This window comes from Ranitomeya variabilis, chromosome 3 (genome assembly GCF_051348905.1).
Source record: "Ranitomeya variabilis isolate aRanVar5 chromosome 3, aRanVar5.hap1, whole genome shotgun sequence".
NCBI lineage: Eukaryota > Metazoa > Chordata > Amphibia > Anura > Dendrobatidae > Ranitomeya > Ranitomeya variabilis.
In genome coordinates, this window is record NC_135234.1 from 581,825,685 (window position 1) to 581,844,902 (window position 19,218).

Below are 19,218 nucleotides of genomic sequence, written 5' to 3' on the forward strand. Positions count from 1 at the left end.
ATAGTACTGGGTATTGCTAAGTTGTCTTTTGGCTTCATTCTCATACAACTGTGTGGACCACAGCACCACGTTACCCCCTTTATCTGCCTCTTTGATGGTAAACCCACTGTTATTCTTAAGGGCAGTTAGAGCTCTTCTCTCCTCTGATGTTAAATTGGAAGGACCACTTACCCGAGTTGGCATCGCCAATACATCCCGCTTGACCACCTCGAAGAAAATCTTTATGGCCGGCACCAGGGAAAAGGACGGTGTTTTCATGGATTTGTTCCGACAGACAGCTAGAATATGACCAGCATGAAGGTGACGGAGAGCAACCAGCACCTGGATGCGTTTCGGGCAACAAAGATGCCCTTAGTCCTCTTCTACCTCCATCATCTCTCCTGACACCGTGCTCCCAGCCAGGTCTCGGGTCCCGCTCACATTTCACTTTGAGGCTTCAGCTTGACCTTCTGGCTGGTCTACCTCCTCTGTACATCCTGCAGCATCCCCTAGGCAAAACCCCCTGTGAAATCAGCTACTTGTCAGTACAGATGCATAGTAGAATGCTGCTCCAACAAACTTGTTAGGGGAAAGACCCAACAACCAAGAAGACCCCTGCTGTCAGATTCAAAAGGTAGAAATATGTACACACACAGTGTACACACACCCGCGCTACGTCCTATGTTGCATTTAAGTAATATCACTACTAATGTGAAATTTACCTGCTTGATAGAGTGAGATGAGCGGTTTTGATAGTGGCACAGGTCAAATCAAAGATAGTATAAATGTGTTTACTATAAAAGAAAAGTAAGGGTATTTGGTTAGTTATATGTAAAAATGGTCTGTCTGAGCGCATGAATATATACACACATTGATGGCGTTGTTCTATACTCAAGAGCTGGATCGCTCGTACTCAAGGTGTCTGTAATGTAGACTAATGCACTGAGGATATCGATCTGAAAGAAAAAAAAAAACCCTATATATATTCCTTAATTTGTGTCACAGTCTCTCACAATCACAGAGTAAAAGGTTCCTGAATACCTGTTCCTAATATGAGCTGGTACAAAGTCCTCAGATCATGCGCTGCTTGATAACTATATGCTGCAGCCACATAGGTTGATGTGGAATGCAGGAGTCCCAGACAGCGCTGAGACGACAGTCAGCAAAACGATAATGTACAAGGCAAAGCTACTTAGCTGGCGGGTTCCTGCTTTTTTCCTTTACGGAGGCTGTATGCACGGGGTCTTCCAGAGTCTTCAGCACACCTGTCACCGGCCGGGACAGCGCGTGCTGAAGACTCCAGAAGACCCTGTGTAGTGATATTACTTAAATGCAACGTAGGACGTAGCACGGGTGTGTGTACACTGTGTGTGTACATATTTCTACCTTTTTAGTTTTTTATACCCTAGTAGTGATATAGGGTTCCACCTGCTGCAGTCCGCCTCTTTCAAACGTAACAGCGCCGCTATCCTCTACTACCTCCTTGCTGTCAGATTCAGCCCCCATAGCTCTAAAGCCAGAAAAAAACGAATCCAAGAAAGCCATTACTAACATTATGTAGTTATAAAAATAACTTCCTCTGATATGCATTATTTAGTAGAACAAAAACAATCCAATGTCAGATAAACATTATAGTTTATTTAAAGTTTTTTGGGAGTATTTTTCTAGCTCGGGTTATGTTATAAATTGTAAATGCACATTACATGAAGTTAGCAGATATCATAAATATGAGAATCTGGAGGGCAAATAAATTTTAAGGCTATGCATAATATTTAACTCAGAGATGTAAGACCTTCCTTTCTTATCACATTCCTTCATAAAAGAGATTTTGATTGTATCAATAATTCCTTAAATGTGATTAAGTTCCTGCTAACATTCATGAAATGTGATAGCAATATTCTTAATTTATTTTAATGGCTGTAGAAAACTGTGATCAACTTTATTACATTTATGCAAGTGGCTTAATGTCATATGAATGCAATAATTAACCCTAAAATGGAATGGACCCATAGACAAAAATGTGCTCATGCGTAATTTCCTGCCAGCATATATAAAACAATGGTCTTTCAAGAAAATGTTTCTATAGACTCTGTATTAGGCCGGTTTCACACATCCTGATATTTCGGGTCCTGGAAAAAATGTTTGCCACCCATGTGCCACATCAGTACCACACAGACGGCCGCCAGGGAAGATGCGCTACAGTAAGCGCTGTTCCCCGGTGGCAGGTGCTGAAGACGGCTCTCATCATTCTCCCCTGCTCTGCTAGCGATCATTACGAGCAGGGGAGAATGTTGAAAGTTATATTAAAGGGACTCTGTCACCTGAATTTGGCGGGCCCTCTGTCCGGTCCGATGGGTGGTGTTTTCTCAGCTTTTATTCACCATTTCCTTTCCCGCTGGGTGCAATATTTTCTGGAATTTCCATCGGTTTCCTCTGTAGTTCACGTGAATGCAAAGCAATCTTGCCTTGCGCACGCGCAGTATGCTTTGCCCATCTGCGGGCAAAGCCGAAAAGCATTAGTGTGCATGCACCGGTGCACTATGTCCCAGAAGTATTTAGCTGTGTTCCAGGACATAGTGCGCCGGCGCATGCGCACTAATGCTTTTCGGCTTTGCCCGCAGTTGGGCAAAGCATACTGCGCGTGCACAAGGCAAGATTGGTTTGCGCTTGCGTGAACTATGGAGGAAACTGACAAAAATTCCAGAAAATATTGTGCCCAGCGGGAAAGGAAGGGGTGAATAAAAGCTGAGAAAACACCGCCCATTGAACCGGACAGAGGGCCCGCCAAATTCAGTTGACAGAGTCCCTTTAAAGTCAGAACAATGACAGCAGGTCGGGGCTTTTGAGACTATTACTTCCATCATCAGACACCTGCTGCCGCTAATAACAGTGACAGCAGGAGTGGATGATCAGTGTATTCCTTAGCAGTTGCCTGCGATATAAAAAAATAAATGAATGAAAAACCCGGCGTGGGTTTCCCCCTATTTTCTTGATCCAACTAGACAAAATTCACAGCTGGGGGGTGCAACCCTTAGCTGTCAGCTTCTGCAAGGTTGGTTATCAAGAATAGAGGAGTCCCCACGCTGTTTTTTTAATTATTTAAATAAAGAATTTAAAAAAGTGGCATGTGGTCCAACCCATTTTTCACTGGCAGAGTAGGGAAGAATGATGAGAGCCATCATCAGCACTTGCGGCTGGGGAACAGCGCTTAATGTAGCATTTCTTACCCGGCAGCCATCCATCGGGGAAGTATTACACACATGGACACACAGACACGGATATCTCCAGTACCATTTTTTCCGGGACCAGAAATATCAGGATGTGTGAATCCGGCCTTAGGCAGCATTCACACATTCAGTTTTTGGTCAGTATTTCACATCAGTATTTGTGAGAAAAAAACAGGAGTGGGTGATAAATACAGAAGTGGTGACGTGTTTCTATGATACTTTTCCTCTGATTGTTCTGATTGGTTGTTTTGGCTTTGGCCTGGTGGGAAATTTATAACTTTCTTTTATCTACATTTGTCTACCTTTCTTACAGCTTTTTTTAGCTGATTTATGACTACATATCATATAAAAAATGAATGTACTGGGAATTAACAAGCCTGTAAAAGGAAAACAGTGCAATAATATTAATGAAATCTAAAAGCAAAAATATTTTTAGCCCCATGCATACAAGTTAAAAAAAAATAATTGTTACATAAAATTTAAATCTATATTTGAATTTTTTTATTGTTTTATCTAATATTTTATTGTTACTATTATAGGCCTTGTTTGCAAATATGCATCATGTTATATCTTTTGTTCAAAAGAATGACAATGAGTTTTGCGGTATTACATAGTTAGCAAGGCTGAAAAAAGACATTTGTCCATCCAGTTCAGCCTATATTCTGTCAAAATAAATCCCCAGATCTACAACCTTCTAAAGAACCTAATAACTGTAAGATACAATATTGTTACGCTCCAGGAAGACATCCAGGCCACTCTTGAACCCTTCAACTGAGGTCGCCTTCACCGCCTCCTCATGCAAGAAATTCCAGATTCTGACTGCCCTAACAGTAAAAAATCCTCTTGTATGTTGGTGGAAAAACCTTCACTCCTCCAGATGCAGAGAATGGACCATCACCTTCCTTGGCATAAACAGATCCTCGGAGAGATATTTGTATTGTCCCCTTAATATAGTACAGACCAAAAGTTTGGACACACCTTCTCATTTAAAGATTTTTCTGTATTTTCATGACTATGAAAATTGTACATTCACACTGAAGGCATCAAATCTATGAATTAACACATAGAACCACCACGTGGAATTATATACTTAACAAAAAAGTGTGACACAACTCAAAATATGTCTTATATTTCTAGGTTCTTCAAAGTAGCCACCTTTTGCTTTGATGACTGCTTTGCACACTTTTGGCATTCTCTTGATGAGCTTCAAGAGGTAGTCACCGGGAATGGTCTTCCAACAATCTTGAAGGAGTTCCCAGAGATACTTTTTTGTTAAGTATACAATTCCACATGTTTTAATTCATAGTGTTGATGCCTTCAGTATGAGTATACAATTTTTATAGTCGTGAAAATACAGAAAAATCTTTAAATGACAAGGTGTGTCCAAACTTTTGGTCTGTACTGTATACTTATACATGTGTTATGACCCCAGTGGACAGGGTCTCAGAGGAACGTGTAAGTCTGCGAGATTCAAAAATCCAGCTCATAGGGCTGTGGTAACTGGGTTGACCAAATAGCTACTCCTAACGCCAACACTAGAAGTAGCCGGGGATCATGCCTACGGTGATCGCTAGATGACTCGCGCCAGCCGGAGAATCTAACTACCCCTAGGAGAAGAAAACAAAGACCTCTCTTGCCTCCAGAGAAAGGGACCCCAAAGCAAGATACAAGCCCCCCACAAATAATAACGGTGAGGTAAGAGGAAATGACAAACACAGAAATGAACCAGGTTCAGCAAAGAGAGTGTCATGATCTCTGCAGGTAGAGATCATAGCAAGCCTATAGAGGGACAAGCTCTCGGAAGATGGAACTATACTGACCATGAACTAAGCCTGCCGCGCAACTAGAAATAGCCAGGTAGCATTTCCTATTTATCGCTAGATGCCCAGCTCTGGCCTAAGACCTAAATAGCTAGCAGAGGGAAATATAAGACCTGGCTCACCTCTAGAGAAATATTCCCAAGAAGACAGTAGCCCCCCACATATAATGACGGTGAGTTCAGATGAAACAACAAACGCAGCAGGAAAATAGTCTTAGCAAATTTGAGGTCCGCTTACTAGATAGCAGAAGACAGATAGTATACTTTCATGGTCAGCAGAAAAACACTAACAAAACACCATCCAGAGATTACCTTAAACTCTGGCATTAACTCATAACGCCAGAGTAGCAATCCCTGATCAACGAGAGCTTTCCAGACACAGTAACAAAACTTCAGCTGTGAACTGGAACAAATAGGCAAAACAAAACATGGACAAAAGTCCAACTTATCTAGTAGTAGTCTAGAAGCAGGAACAAGCACTGAGAGGCATCAGATAACATTGTTGACCGGCAAGAAACCACCAGAGAAATGAGCTTAAATAGCGACACCCACTACTGATGGAACCAGGTGAAACAGGAAAGAGGATGACAAGTCCAATTCCACAAGCGGCCACCGGGGGAGCCCAGAATCCAAATTCACAACAGTACCCCCCCCTCAAGGAGGGGGCACCGAACCCTCACCAGATCCACCAGGGCGACCAGGATGAGCCCTATGGAAGGCACGAACAAGATCAGAAGCATGAACATCAGATGCATTGACCCAAGAATTATCCTCCTGGCCGTAACCCTTCCAGTTGACCAGATACTGGAGTCTCCGTCTGGAAACACGAGAGTCCAAAATTTTCTCCACAACGTACTCCAACTCACCCTCAACCAACACCGGAGCAGGAGGCTCAACTGAAGGTACCACAGGTAACTCATACCTGCGCAATAACGACCGATGAAAAACGTTATGAATGGAAAAGGACGCAGGGAGGTCCAAACGGAAAGAAACAGGATTAAGAATCTCCAATATTCTATAAGGGCCGATGAACCGAGGTTTAAACTTAGGAGAAGAGACCCTCATAGGGACAAAACGAGAAGACAACCACACCAAATCTCCAACACAAAGCCGAGAACCAACACGACGATGACGGTTGGCAAAACGCTGAGTCTTCTCCTGGGACAACTTCAAATTGTCCATAACCTGCCCCCAGATGTGATGCAATCTCTCCACCACCGCATCCACTCCAGGACAATCCGAGGATTCCACCTGACCGGAGGAAAATCGAGGGTGAAACCCCGAATTACAGAAAAACGGGGACACCAAGGTGGAAGAGCTGGCCCGATTATTGAGGGCGAACTCTGCCAATGGCAAAAAAGCAACCCAATCATCCTGGTCAGCAGAGACAAAACACCTCAGATATGTCTCCAGGGTCTGATTAGTCCGCTCGGTCTGGCCATTAGTCTGAGGGTGAAAAGCAGATGAAAAAGACAAATCTATGCCCATCCTAGCACAGAATGCCCGCCAAAATCTAGACACAAATTGGGTACCTCTGTCAGAAACAATATTCTCAGGAATACCGTGCAATCGGACAACATTCTGAAAAAACAGAGGAACCAACTCAGAAGAAGAAGGCAACTTGGGCAGAGGAACCAAATGGACCATTTTAGAGAAACGGTCACAGACCACCCAGATGACAGACATCTTCTGGGAAACAGGCAGATCTGAAATAAAATCCATCGAGATGTGTGTCCAAGGCCTCTTAGGAATAGGCAAGGGCAACAGCAGTCCGCTAGCCCGAGAACTACAAGACTTGGCCCGAGCACAAACGTCACATGACTGCACAAAGACTCGCACATCTCGTGACAGGGAAGGCCACCAGAAGGATCTTGCCACCAAATCCCTGGTACCAAAAATTCCGGGATGACCTGCCAATGCAGAAGAATGTACCTCAGAGATGACTCTGCTGGTCCAATCATCCGGAACAAACAGTCTATCAGGCGGACAACGATCCGGTCTATCCGCCTGAAACTCTTGCAAGGACCGCCGCAGATCAGGAGAAACGGCCGACAAAATTACTCCCTCCCTAAGGATACCTGTGGGTTCAGAATTACCAGGAGAGTCCGGGTCAAAACTCCTAGAAAGGGCATCTGCCTTAACATTCTTAGAACCCGGTAGGTATGACACCACAAAATTAAAGCGAGAAAAAAATAAAGACCAGCGCGCCTGTCTAGGATTCAGGCGTCTGGCAGTCTCAAGATAAATCAAATTTTTGTGGTCAGTCAATACCACCACCTGATGCCTAGCCCCCTCGAGCCAATGGCGCCACTCCTCAAACGCCCACTTCATGGCCAAAAGCTCCCGATTCCCAACATCATAATTCCGCTCTGCGGGCGAAAATTTGCGAGAAAAGAAGGCACAAGGCCTAATGACGGAGCAGTCGGAACCTTTCTGCGACAACACTGCCCCAGCTCCGATCTCCGAAGCGTCAACCTCAACCTGAAAAGGCAGATTCACATCAGGCTGACGCAACACAGGGGCAGAGGCAAAACGGCGCTTAAGCTCCTGAAAGGCCTCTACAGCATGAGGGGACCAATTAGCAACATCAGCGCCTTGTCTGGTCAAATCAGTCAGTGGTTTAACGACATCCGAAAAACCAGCAATAAATCGGCGGTAAAAGTTGGCAAAGCCCAAAAATCTCTGAAGACCCTTAAGAGAGGAGGGCTGAGTCCAGTCACAAATAGCTTGCACCTTGACGGGATCCATCTCAATGGAAGAGGGAGAAAAAATATACCCCAAAAAGGAAATTTTCTGGACCCCAAAAACGCACTTAGACCCCTTCACACATAAAGAATTAGACCGCAGAACCTGAAAAACTCTCCTGACCTGCTGGACATGAGAGTCCCAGTCATCAGAAAAAATCAGAATATCATCCAGATATATTATCATAAATTTATCCAGAAAATCGCGGAAAATATCATGCATAAAAGACTGGAAAACTGAAGGGGCATTAGAAAGACCGAAAGGCATGACCAAATACTCAAAGTGGCCCTCGGGCGTATTAAATGCGGTCTTCCACTCATCCCCCTGCCTGATCCGCACCAAATTATACGCCCCACGAAGATCAATTTTAGAGAACCACTTAGCACCCTCTATACGAGCAAACAAATCAGTAAGCAATGGCAATGGGTATTGATACTTAACAGTGATCTTATTCAGAAGCCGATAATCAATACATGGTCTCAAAGAGCCGTCTTTTTTTGAGACAAAGAAAAACCCAGCTCCCAAGGGAGAAGAAGATGGACGAATATGTCCCTTTTCCAAAGACTCCTTTATATATTCCCGCATAGCAGCATGTTCCGGCACAGACAGATTAAACAAACGACCCTTGGGATATTTACAACCCGGTATCAAATCTATGGCACAATCGCACTCACGGTGCGGAGGTAACGACCCAAGCTTGGGTTCGTCAAAGACATCTTGATAATCAGAGAGGAACTCAGGGACTTCAGAGGGAATGGACGACGAAATAGAAACCAAAGGTAAGTCCCCATGAATACCCTTACATCCCCAGCTCAACACAGACATTGCTCTCCAGTCCAAGACTGGGTTGTGAGACTGCAACCATGGCAATCCCAGTACCAAATCGTCATGTAAATTATACAGCACCAGGAAACGAATAATCTCCTGGTGATCCGGATTGATACGCATGGTTACTTGTGTCCAGTATTGTGGTTTATTATTAGCCAATGGGGTGGAGTCAATCCCCTTCAGAGGAATAAGAGTCTCCAAAGGCTCTAAATCAAAACCACAACGATTGGCAAAGGACCAATCCATAAGACTCAGAGCGGCGCCAGAGTCAACATAGGCGTCCGTGGCAATGGATGACAAAGAGCAAATCAGGGTTACAGACAAAATAAACTTAGACTGAATGGTGCCAATGGAAACAGACTTATCAAGCTTCTTTGTACGCCTAGAGCATGCTGATATAACATGAGTAGAATCCCCACAATAGAAACACAATCCATTCTTCCGTCTAAAATTCTGTCGCTCGCTCCTGGACAGAATTCTATCACACTGCATACTTTCTGGCGTCTTTTCCATAGACACCGCCAGATGGTGCACCGGTTTGCGCTCCCGCAGACGCCTATCAATCTGAATAGCCATTGTCATGGACTCATTCAGACCTGCAGGCACAGGGAACCCCACCATAACATCCTTAACGGCATCAGAGAGACCTTCTCTGAAAGTTGCCGCCAAGGCGCACTCATTCCACTGAGTAAGCACAGACCATTTACGGAATTTTTGGCAGAAAACTTCAGCTTCGTCTTGCCCCTGAGATAGTGCCATCAAAGTTTTTTCTGCCTGAAGTTCCAAATGAGGTTCCTCATAAAGCAAGCCCAAGGCCAGAAAAAACGCATCCACATCGCGTAACGCAGGATCCCCTGCTGGCAATGAGAAGGCCCAATCTTGAGGGTCACCCCTGAGCAAGGAAATCACAATCCTAACCTGCTGAGCAGGGTCTCCAGCTGAACGAGACTTCAGGGACAAATAAAGCTTACAATTATTTCGGAAATTCTGGAAGCTAGCTCTATTCCCTGTGAAGAACTCCGGCAAAGGAATTCTCGGCTCAGATACCGGAGCATGTACCACAAAATCTTGTAAATTTTGTACTTTCGTGATGAGATTATTCAAACCCGCAGTTACACTCTGGAGATCCATTATTGTCAGGTGCACACAGAGCCATACAGAGATTAGGAGGAGAGAGAGAAAAAAGACTGCAGCAAGGCAGACTGGAGGAAAAAAAAAAAAAAAAAAAAAAAATTCCAGCAGACTTCTTATAACTCTCCTTTCTCAACCTGGGTCTTTAACACTTTATTGGCCGGTCAAACTGTCATGATCTCTGCAGGTAGAGATCATAGCAAGCCTATAGAGGGACAAGCTCTCGGAAGATGGAACTATACTGACCATGAACTAAGCCTGCCGCGCAACTAGAAATAGCCAGGTAGCATTTCCTATTTATCGCTAGATGCCCAGCTCTGGCCTAAGACCTAAATAGCTAGCAGAGGGAAATATAAGACCTGGCTCACCTCTAGAGAAATATTCCCAAGAAGACAGTAGCCCCCCACATATAATGACGGTGAGTTCAGATGAAACAACAAACGCAGCAGGAAAATAGTCTTAGCAAATTTGAGGTCCGCTTACTAGATAGCAGAAGACAGATAGTATACTTTCATGGTCAGCAGAAAAACACTAACAAAACACCATCCAGAGATTACCTTAAACTCTGGCATTAACTCATAACGCCAGAGTAGCAATCCCTGATCAACGAGAGCTTTCCAGACACAGTAACAAAACTTCAGCTGTGAACTGGAACAAATAGGCAAAACAAAACATGGACAAAAGTCCAACTTATCTAGTAGTAGTCTAGAAGCAGGAACAAGCACTGAGAGGCATCAGATAACATTGTTGACCGGCAAGAAACCACCAGAGAAATGAGCTTAAATAGCGACACCCACTACTGATGGAACCAGGTGAAACAGGAAAGAGGATGACAAGTCCAATTCCACAAGCGGCCACCGGGGGAGCCCAGAATCCAAATTCACAACAAGAGAGGCCAGCTTACTAATAGCAGAATATAGCAAGATAACTTATCTGGTCAACAAAAACCCTATAAAAATCCACGCTGGAGATTCAAAAACCCCCGAACCGTCTAACGGTCCGGGGGGAGAACACCAGCCCCCTAGAGCTTCCAGCAAAGGTCAGGATACAGATTGGAACAAGCTGGACAAAAATACCAAACAAAACAAAAGCAAAAAGCAAGGAAGCAGACTTAGCTAGAAATACAGGAACCAGGATCATAGGACAAGAGCACAACAGATTAGCTCTGATTTCAACGATGCCAGGCATTGAACTGAAGGTCCAGGGAGCTTATATAGCAACGCCCCTGAACTAACGGCCCAGGTGAGGATATAGGAAAAGACAGAAGCTCCAGAGTCAAATCACTAATGACCACTAGAGGGAGCAAAAAGCAAAATCACAACAGTACCCCCCCCTTAGTGAGGGGTCACCGAACCCTCACCACGACCACCAGGGTGATCAGGACGAGCGGCGTGAAAGGCACGAACTAAATCGGCCGCATGAACATCAGAGGCGACCACCCAGGAATTATCTTCCTGACCATAGCCCTTCCACTTGACCAGGTACTGAAGCCTCCGCCTGGAGAGACGAGAATCCAAGATCTTCTCCACCACGTACTCCAACTCGCCCTCAACCAACACCGGAGCAGGAGGCTCAGCAGAAGGAACCACAGGCACAACGTACCGCCACAACAAGGACCTATGAAACACGTTGTGGATAGCAAACGACACAGGAAGATCCAGGCGAAAAGATACAGGATTAAGGATTTCCAATATCTTGTAAGGACCAATTAAACGAGGTTTAAATTTGGGAGAGGAAACCTTCATAGGAACAAAGCGGGAAGAAAGCCACACCAAATCCCCAACACGTAGTCGGGGACCCACACCGCGGCGGCGGTTGGCAAAGCGCTGAGCCCTCTCCTGTGACAACTTCAAGTTGTCCACCACAAGATTCCAGATCCGCTGCAACCTATCCACCACAGAATCCACCCCAGGGCAGTCAGAAGGTTCCACATGACCCGAAGAAAAACGAGGGTGGAAACCAGAGTTGCAAAAAATGGCGAAACCAAGGTGGCGGAACTAGCCCGATTATTAAGGGCAAACTCAGCCAACGGCAAGAAGGTCACCCAATCGTCCTGATCAGCAGAGACAAAACACCTCAAATAAGCCTCCAAAGTCTGATTAGTTCGCTCCGTCTGTCCATTAGTCTGAGGATGGAAAGCAGACGAAAACGACAAGTCAATGCCCATCCTACTACAAAAGGATCGCCAGAATCTGGAAACGAACTGGGATCCTCTGTCTGACACAATATTCTCAGGGATGCCGTGCAAACGAACCACGTTCTGGAAAAACACAGGAACCAGATCGGAAGAGGAAGGCAGCTTAGGCAAAGGAACCAAATGGACCATCTTAGAGAAGCGATCACATATCACCCAGATAACAGACATGCCTTGAGACACCGGAAGATCAGAAATGAAATCCATGGAGATATGTGTCCAAGGTCTCTTAGGGACAGGCAAGGGCAAGAGCAACCCGCTGGCACGAGAACAGCAAGGCTTAGCTCGAGCACAAGTCCCACAGGACTGTACAAATGACCGCACATCCCTAGACAAGGAAGGCCACCAAAAGGATCTGGCCACCAGATCTCTGGTGCCAAAAATTCCTGGGTGACCTGCCAACACCGAGGAATGAACCTCGGAAATGACTCTGCTGGTCCACTTATCAGGCACAAACAGTCTGTCAGGTGGACAAGAATCAGGCCTATCAGCCTGAAATCTCTGCAACACACGTCGCAGATCAGGAGAAATAGCTGACAAGATAATACCATCCTTAAGAATACCAACAGGTTCAGCGACTCCAGGAGCATCAGGCACAAAGCTCCTGGAAAGAGCATCGGCCTTCACATTTTTTGAACCTGGTAAATACGAGACAACAAAGTCAAAACGGGAGAAAAACAATGACCAGCGGGCCTGTCTAGGATTCAGGCGTTTAGCAGACTCGAGATACATCAGATTTTTGTGATCAGTCAAGACCACCACACGATGCTTAGCACCCTCGAGCCAATGACGCCACTCCTCAAATGCCCATTTCATGGCCAACAACTCCCGATTGCCCACATCATAATTTCGCTCCGCAGGCGAAAACTTCCTAGAGAAAAAGGCGCAAGGTCTCATAACAGAGCAACCAGGGCCTCTCTGCGACAAAACGGCCCCTGCTCCAATCTCTGAAGCATCCACCTCAACCTGAAAGGGAAGCGAGACATCAGGCTGGCACAAAACAGGCGCCAAAGTAAACCGATGTTTCAACTCCTGGAAAGCCTCCACGGCAGCAGGAGCCCAATTAACCACATCGGAGCCCTTCTTGGTCATATCCGTCAAAGGTTTCACAATGCTAGAAAAGTTAGCGATAAAACGACGGTAGAAGTTAGCGAAACCCAAGAACTTCTGAAGACTCTTAACTGACGAGGGCTGAGTCCAATCAAGAATAGCTCGGACCTTGACTGGGTCCATCTCCACAGCAGAAGGGGAAAAAATGAACCCCAAAAAGGGAACCTTCTGTACACCAAAAAGACACTTTGAGCCCTTGACAAACAAAGAATTTTCACGCAAAATTTTAAAGACCATCCTGACCTGCTCCACATGCGAGTCCCAATTATCAGAAAAAACCAGAATATCATCCAGATAAACGATCAAAAATTTATCCAGATAGTTCCGGAAAATGTCATGCATAAAGGACTGAAAAACTGAAGGGGCATTAGAGAGCCCAAAAGGCATCACCAAGTACTCAAAATGACCTTCGGGCGTATTGAATGCGGTTTTCCATTCATCCCCTTGCTTAATGCGCACAAGGTTGTACGCACCACGAAGGTCTATCTTGGTAAACCACTTGGCACCTTTAATCCGGGCAAACAAGTCAGACAACAGCGGCAAAGGATACTGAAATTTGACAGTGATCTTATTTAAAAGCCGATAGTCAATACAAGGCCTCAAAGATCCGTCCTTTTTAGCCACAAAAAAGAATCCCGCACCAAGAGGGGAAGAAGACGGACGGATGTGTCCTTTCTCCAGAGACTCCTTGATATATGAACGCATAGCGGTATGTTCAGGTATCGACAGATTAAAAAGTCTTCCCTTAGGAAATTTACTGCCTGGAATCAAATCTATTGCACAGTCACATTCCCTATGAGGAGGCAATGCACTGGACCTGGACTCGCTAAAGACATCCTGATAGTCAGACAAATACTCCGGAACTTCCGAAGGCGTAGAAGAAGCAATAGACACAGGCAGGGAATCCTCATGAATACCACGACAGCCCCAACTAGACACTGACATAGCCTTCCAGTCAAGGACTGGATTATGGGTCTGTAACCATGGCAGCCCCAAAACAACCAAATCATGCATTTTATGTAGAACGAGAAAACGTATCACCTCGCGGTGTTCAGGAGTCATGCACATGGTAACCTGTGTCCAATACTGCGGTTTATTTTCTGCTAATGACGTAGCATCAATACCCCTAAAAGGGATAGGATTTTCTAATGGTTCAAGAATAAAACCACAGCGCTTAGCAAATGAGAGATCCATAAGACTCAAGGCAGCACCTGAATCTACAAACGCCATGACAGGATAAGATGACAGTGAGCAAATCAAAGTTACAGACAGAATAATCTTAGGATGCAAATTACCAACGGTGACAGGACTAACAACCTTAGATATACGTTTAGAGCATGCTGAGATAACATGTGTAGAATCACCACAGTAGTAGCACAAGCCATTCCGGCGTCTATGAATTTTCCTCTCATTTCTAGTCAAGATTCTATCACATTGCATCAAATCAGGTGTCCGTTCAGACAACACCATGAGGGAATTTGCGGTTTTTCTATCACATTGCATCACATCAGGTGTCTGTTCAGACAACAACATGAGGGAATTTGCGGTTTTGCGCTCCCGCAACCGCCGGTCAATTTGAATAGCCAGGGACATGGTATCATTCAGACCTGTGGGAATGGGAAAACCCACCATAACATTCTTAATGGCCTCAGAAAGGCCATTTCTAAAATTAGCGGCCAGTGCACACTCGTTCCAATGTGTCAGCACGGACCATTTCCGAAATTTTTGGCAATACACCTCAGCCTCGTCCTGGCCCTGAGACATAGCCAGCAAGGCTTTCTCTGCCTGAATCTCAAGATTGGGTTCCTCATAAAGTAAACCGAGCGCCAGAAAAAACGCATCAATATCAGCCAATGCCGGATCTCCGGGCGCCAACGAAAAAGCCCAATCTTGAGGGTCACCCCGTAAGAATGAAATAACAATTTTTACTTGTTGAGCAGAGTCTCCAGACGAACAAGGTTTCAGGGACAAAAACAATTTACAATTATTCCTGAAATTCCTAAACTTAAATCGGTCTCCTGAAAACAGTTCAGGAATCGGAATCTTGGGTTCAGACCTAGGATTTCTTGTATACCCTGCACACGAGCGGCAAGCTGGTCCACACTTGTAATCAAGGTCTGGACATTCATGTCTGCAGCAAGCTTAAGCCACTCTGAGGTAAAGGGGAAAAGAAAAAAAAAAAAAATGAGAGAGGGAAAAAAAAACTCAAAATTTTCTTTCTTATAATCCCACTTCTGCAATGCATTAAACATTTAATACTGGCCTGGCATACTGTTATGACCCCAGTGGACAGGGTCTCAGAGGAACGTGTAAGTCTGCGAGATTCAAAAATCCAGCTCATAGGGCTGTGGTAACTGGGTTGACCAAATAGCTACTCCTAACGCCAACACTAGAAGTAGCCGGGGATCATGCCTACGGTGATCGCTAGATGACTCGCGCCAGCCGGAGAATCTAACTACCCCTAGGAGAAGAAAACAAAGACCTCTCTTGCCTCCAGAGAAAGGGACCCCAAAGCAAGATACAAGCCCCCCACAAATAATAACGGTGAGGTAAGAGGAAATGACAAACACAGAAATGAACCAGGTTCAGAAAAGAGAGGCCAGCTTACTAATAGCAGAATATAGCAAGATAACTTATCTGGTCAACAAAAACCCTATAAAAATCCACGCTGGAGATTCAAGAACCCCCGAACCGTCTAACGGTCCGGGGGGAGAACACCAGCCCCCTAGAGCTTCCAGCAAAGGTCAGGATACAGATTGGAACAAGCTGGACAAAAATACCAAACAAAACAAAAGCAAAAAGCAAGGAAGCAGACTTAGCTAGAAATACAGGAACCAGGATCATAGGACAAGAGCACAACAGATTAGCTCTGATTTCAACAATGCCAGGCATTGAACTGAAGGTCCAGGGAGCTTATATAGCAACGCCCCTGAACTAACGGCCCAGGTGAGGATATAGGAAAAGACAGAAGCTCCAGAGTCAAATCACTAATGACCACTAGAGGGAGCAAAAAGCAAAATCACAACATACATGGTTATTAGATTGCCCCTCAGTCATCTTTTTTCTAGACTAAATAACCATAATTTTGCTAATCTCTCTGGGTATTGTAGTTCCCCCATCCCCATTACTAGTTTTGCTGCCCTCCATTGTACTCGCTCTAGTTCCCTTATATCCTTCCTTAGCACCGGTGCCTAAAACTGTACACAGTTCTCCATGTGCGGTCTAACCAGGGATTTGTGCAGAGGCAGTATAATGCTCTCATGTGTATCCAGACCTCTTTTAATGCACCCCATGATCCTGTTGGCCTTGGCAGCTGCTGCCTGGCACTGGCTACTCCAGGTAAGTTTATCATTAGCTCAGATTGTCAGATTTACCCAGTGGTTTCCCATTCAGTGTGTAATGGTGATATTGATTCCTTCTTCCCATGTGTATAACCTTGCATTTATCATTGTTAAACCACATCTGCCCTCTCGGCCCAAATTTCCAACTTATCCAGATACATCTGTACCAGAATACTATCTTCTCTTGTATTGACTGATTTACATAGTTTTGTATCATCTGCAAATATTGATATTTTACTGTGCAAGCCTTCCACTAGATTGTTAATAAATATGTTGAAGAGAATAGGTCCCAACACTGACCCTGCGGTACCCCATTGCTCACAGTGACCCAGTTTGAGAATATACTTTGCTCATTCTATGGCTACAGTTTATGAATGGCAAATACAACTGTTGCAAATCAATATCCACACTAAGACTGTGTTCACATGTTGCATTTTTTCTGCATTTTTTTCTACAGGCAAAACCTGCTCTCTTCTCAGTAAAAAAGCTACTTACAAAAAGCAGGTTTTGTTGCACTTTTGCTGCATTTTTCAGGATGTCAAAGGTCAGCTTTGCATCCACCACAGAAGCATGAACACAGGTCAACAAAGCAAGACAAATGTGAAACCATCTTTTTTTTTTTTTTAAAAAAAAGGGCAATTTGATCAAATTATTTAGTGGAAAAACATTTTTACGTCTGAAAAAATATTAACTATTCTGAACAAAAAAGTAAATTTGTGTACATGAAAAAATAACACAATTACAAATGTAAGAGTGGGGGGAGGTGAATTGGTAGTTTACCTAAGACATTGTCAGTGCATAGAGTTTTTAGGACATTTTTTATTTATACACTTTGGCCAGCCCCTGAGATGATCAGATATTCAATTTCCTACCTTGGTCAGCCAATGTTTACATTACACATTGGTCAGTGGGCTATTGAATTGCTCAAGCAATGTTTACTTTGCAGGCATCACTAATTTAAGTAAACTGTACTAATCCTGACTGCCGTTCTAGAACCCCAAGACATTATGGCTTTAAACTAGGAAATAATCCCATAAATAAATAGGTTTCACATACTGCTGTAACTGCTTTTTTAACTAAAGATGCAGCAAAACCTGATACCTGTGTTTTTGCTGCATTTTTGCTGCATTTCCTAACAATTACAAACATGCAATCTGCATACTTATAAGGGCACACCATGGTGAAACCTGTCTCTGCCTCCTCTCTTAATTGAGGTCATTGAGAAAAAAGGAAGATGCATGGGATGGAATGTGATTGCAAATATTGAATTGGCATTTCTACAGTTACATGGCAATTGCAATGAGTAAGAAACAGCAGAATCCTAAGGGTAAGTTCACACAGGACTTTTTTGCTGCGTATTTTTGCTGTGTTTTTTATGCTAATTTAGGTGCGTTTTTTGGTGCGTACTTGGTGCGTTTTTTAAAGGGTAAGTTCACACAGGACTTTTTTGCTGCGTATTTTTGCTGCGTATTTTTGCTGCGTTTTTTATGCCAATTTTCAGCTGCTTATAATAGATGCGTTTTTTGTGCGGTTTTGGTGCGTTTTTTTTGTCTATTTGTGCAAGATAATAAAGTTGAGTGACCCCAGTGGAGCTTAGCATCGCCTTCATCCCAGCGGGGGAACAATTTACGGCGAATTACATGCCATGCATCGGCCTTTTTTTGTCGATCACTGTAGTTTGGGCAAGCTACATCCCAAATTACAGGCATTGCTTCCACCTTGGAAAAATAAATGAAAAAGTAATTACCAAATGCAAGATGAAATGAAGCCAACATTCATGACAAGGAAGATACAAACATACACATGCAGAACACATGAACATGTACATAACAGCACATGAGCATCGCAAAGTGTACCATTTCAAACAATCGGATATAGATATATCACAAATTAAAAAAAAATATTACCGCCATGATTAGTTGGGAAACATTAATGCTCATCCTCCTATACCAAGACATGGCTAACACCTCACTACCAGAAACTCCCTCACAATAGATCACAATCAGAACACCCCACAATGGCTCTTCACACCTCACAATGGCTCACAATGGCTCTTCACACCTCACTACCAGGAACTACCTCACAATGGCTCTTCACACCTCACTAACCACACCCCTAAGCTCTTGGCTGTGAGATCACTTCCTGCTGGCCATGATTTTTCTGCACAAAAAATGCAGCAAATAATGCTACATGCGTTTTTGCTTCGTTTTTGCAGCGTTTTTTCCATCACCCATTCAAGTCAATGGGTGAAAAAACGCTGCAAAAACGCAGCAAAAACGCTGAAAGAAGTGACATGCCTTATGTCCAAAAAACGCAGCAAAGCAGAAAATACTGATCAAACAAAAACCCAATGTGTGTGCATGAGATTTCTGAAATCTCATAGGCTTTGCTGGTACTGTAAAAAGCAGCTGAAAATTAGCATAAAAAACGCAGCAAAAATACGCAGCAAAAAAGTCCTGTGTGAACGTACCCTAACAGTGTGTATATTGTACATAGTCAGGATTCGGTATGTTACATCGCTTCTTTAGTTTTATACATTGCTAATAAAACCCTGTTAGTAATCCAGAGAATAGGAGTCCCTTCCTCATTTAATATCCCATAGAAAATAAATTAAGAGAGATTCCAAATATTGGAGTGCCAAACAATGCTGGGGCCTCAAGAAAAGCACAGCAGGTCGCAGGTTGCTCCCACTTTCTCACTCCCAATTTAAAGCATACCTATGGTACGTTCATATGGCATTTTAGATGCATGTGAAATTGGTGAGTTTTTCTGAAGGAAAACCATTCAGGACTGGCCGGTGCCCTTTTTAGGATTCTTTCTTAACTATTGCAAAATAAACTAGTA

At 44.0% G+C, this 19,218-nt stretch overlaps 1 long non-coding RNA gene across 1 annotated transcript; it reads right to left on the reverse strand.

Moving 5' to 3' along the window:
* Window positions 1–494: 494 nt before the first annotated feature.
* On the reverse strand, window positions 495–18,360 carry LOC143818407 (uncharacterized). Its single transcript, XR_013224520.1, has 3 exons — window positions 18,282–18,360; window positions 850–935; window positions 495–773 (listed from the first exon to the last, which is right to left on the reverse strand). It is a non-coding gene; the product is annotated as an uncharacterized LOC143818407 (long non-coding RNA).
* Between the last annotated feature and the right edge of the window lie 858 nt (window positions 18,361–19,218).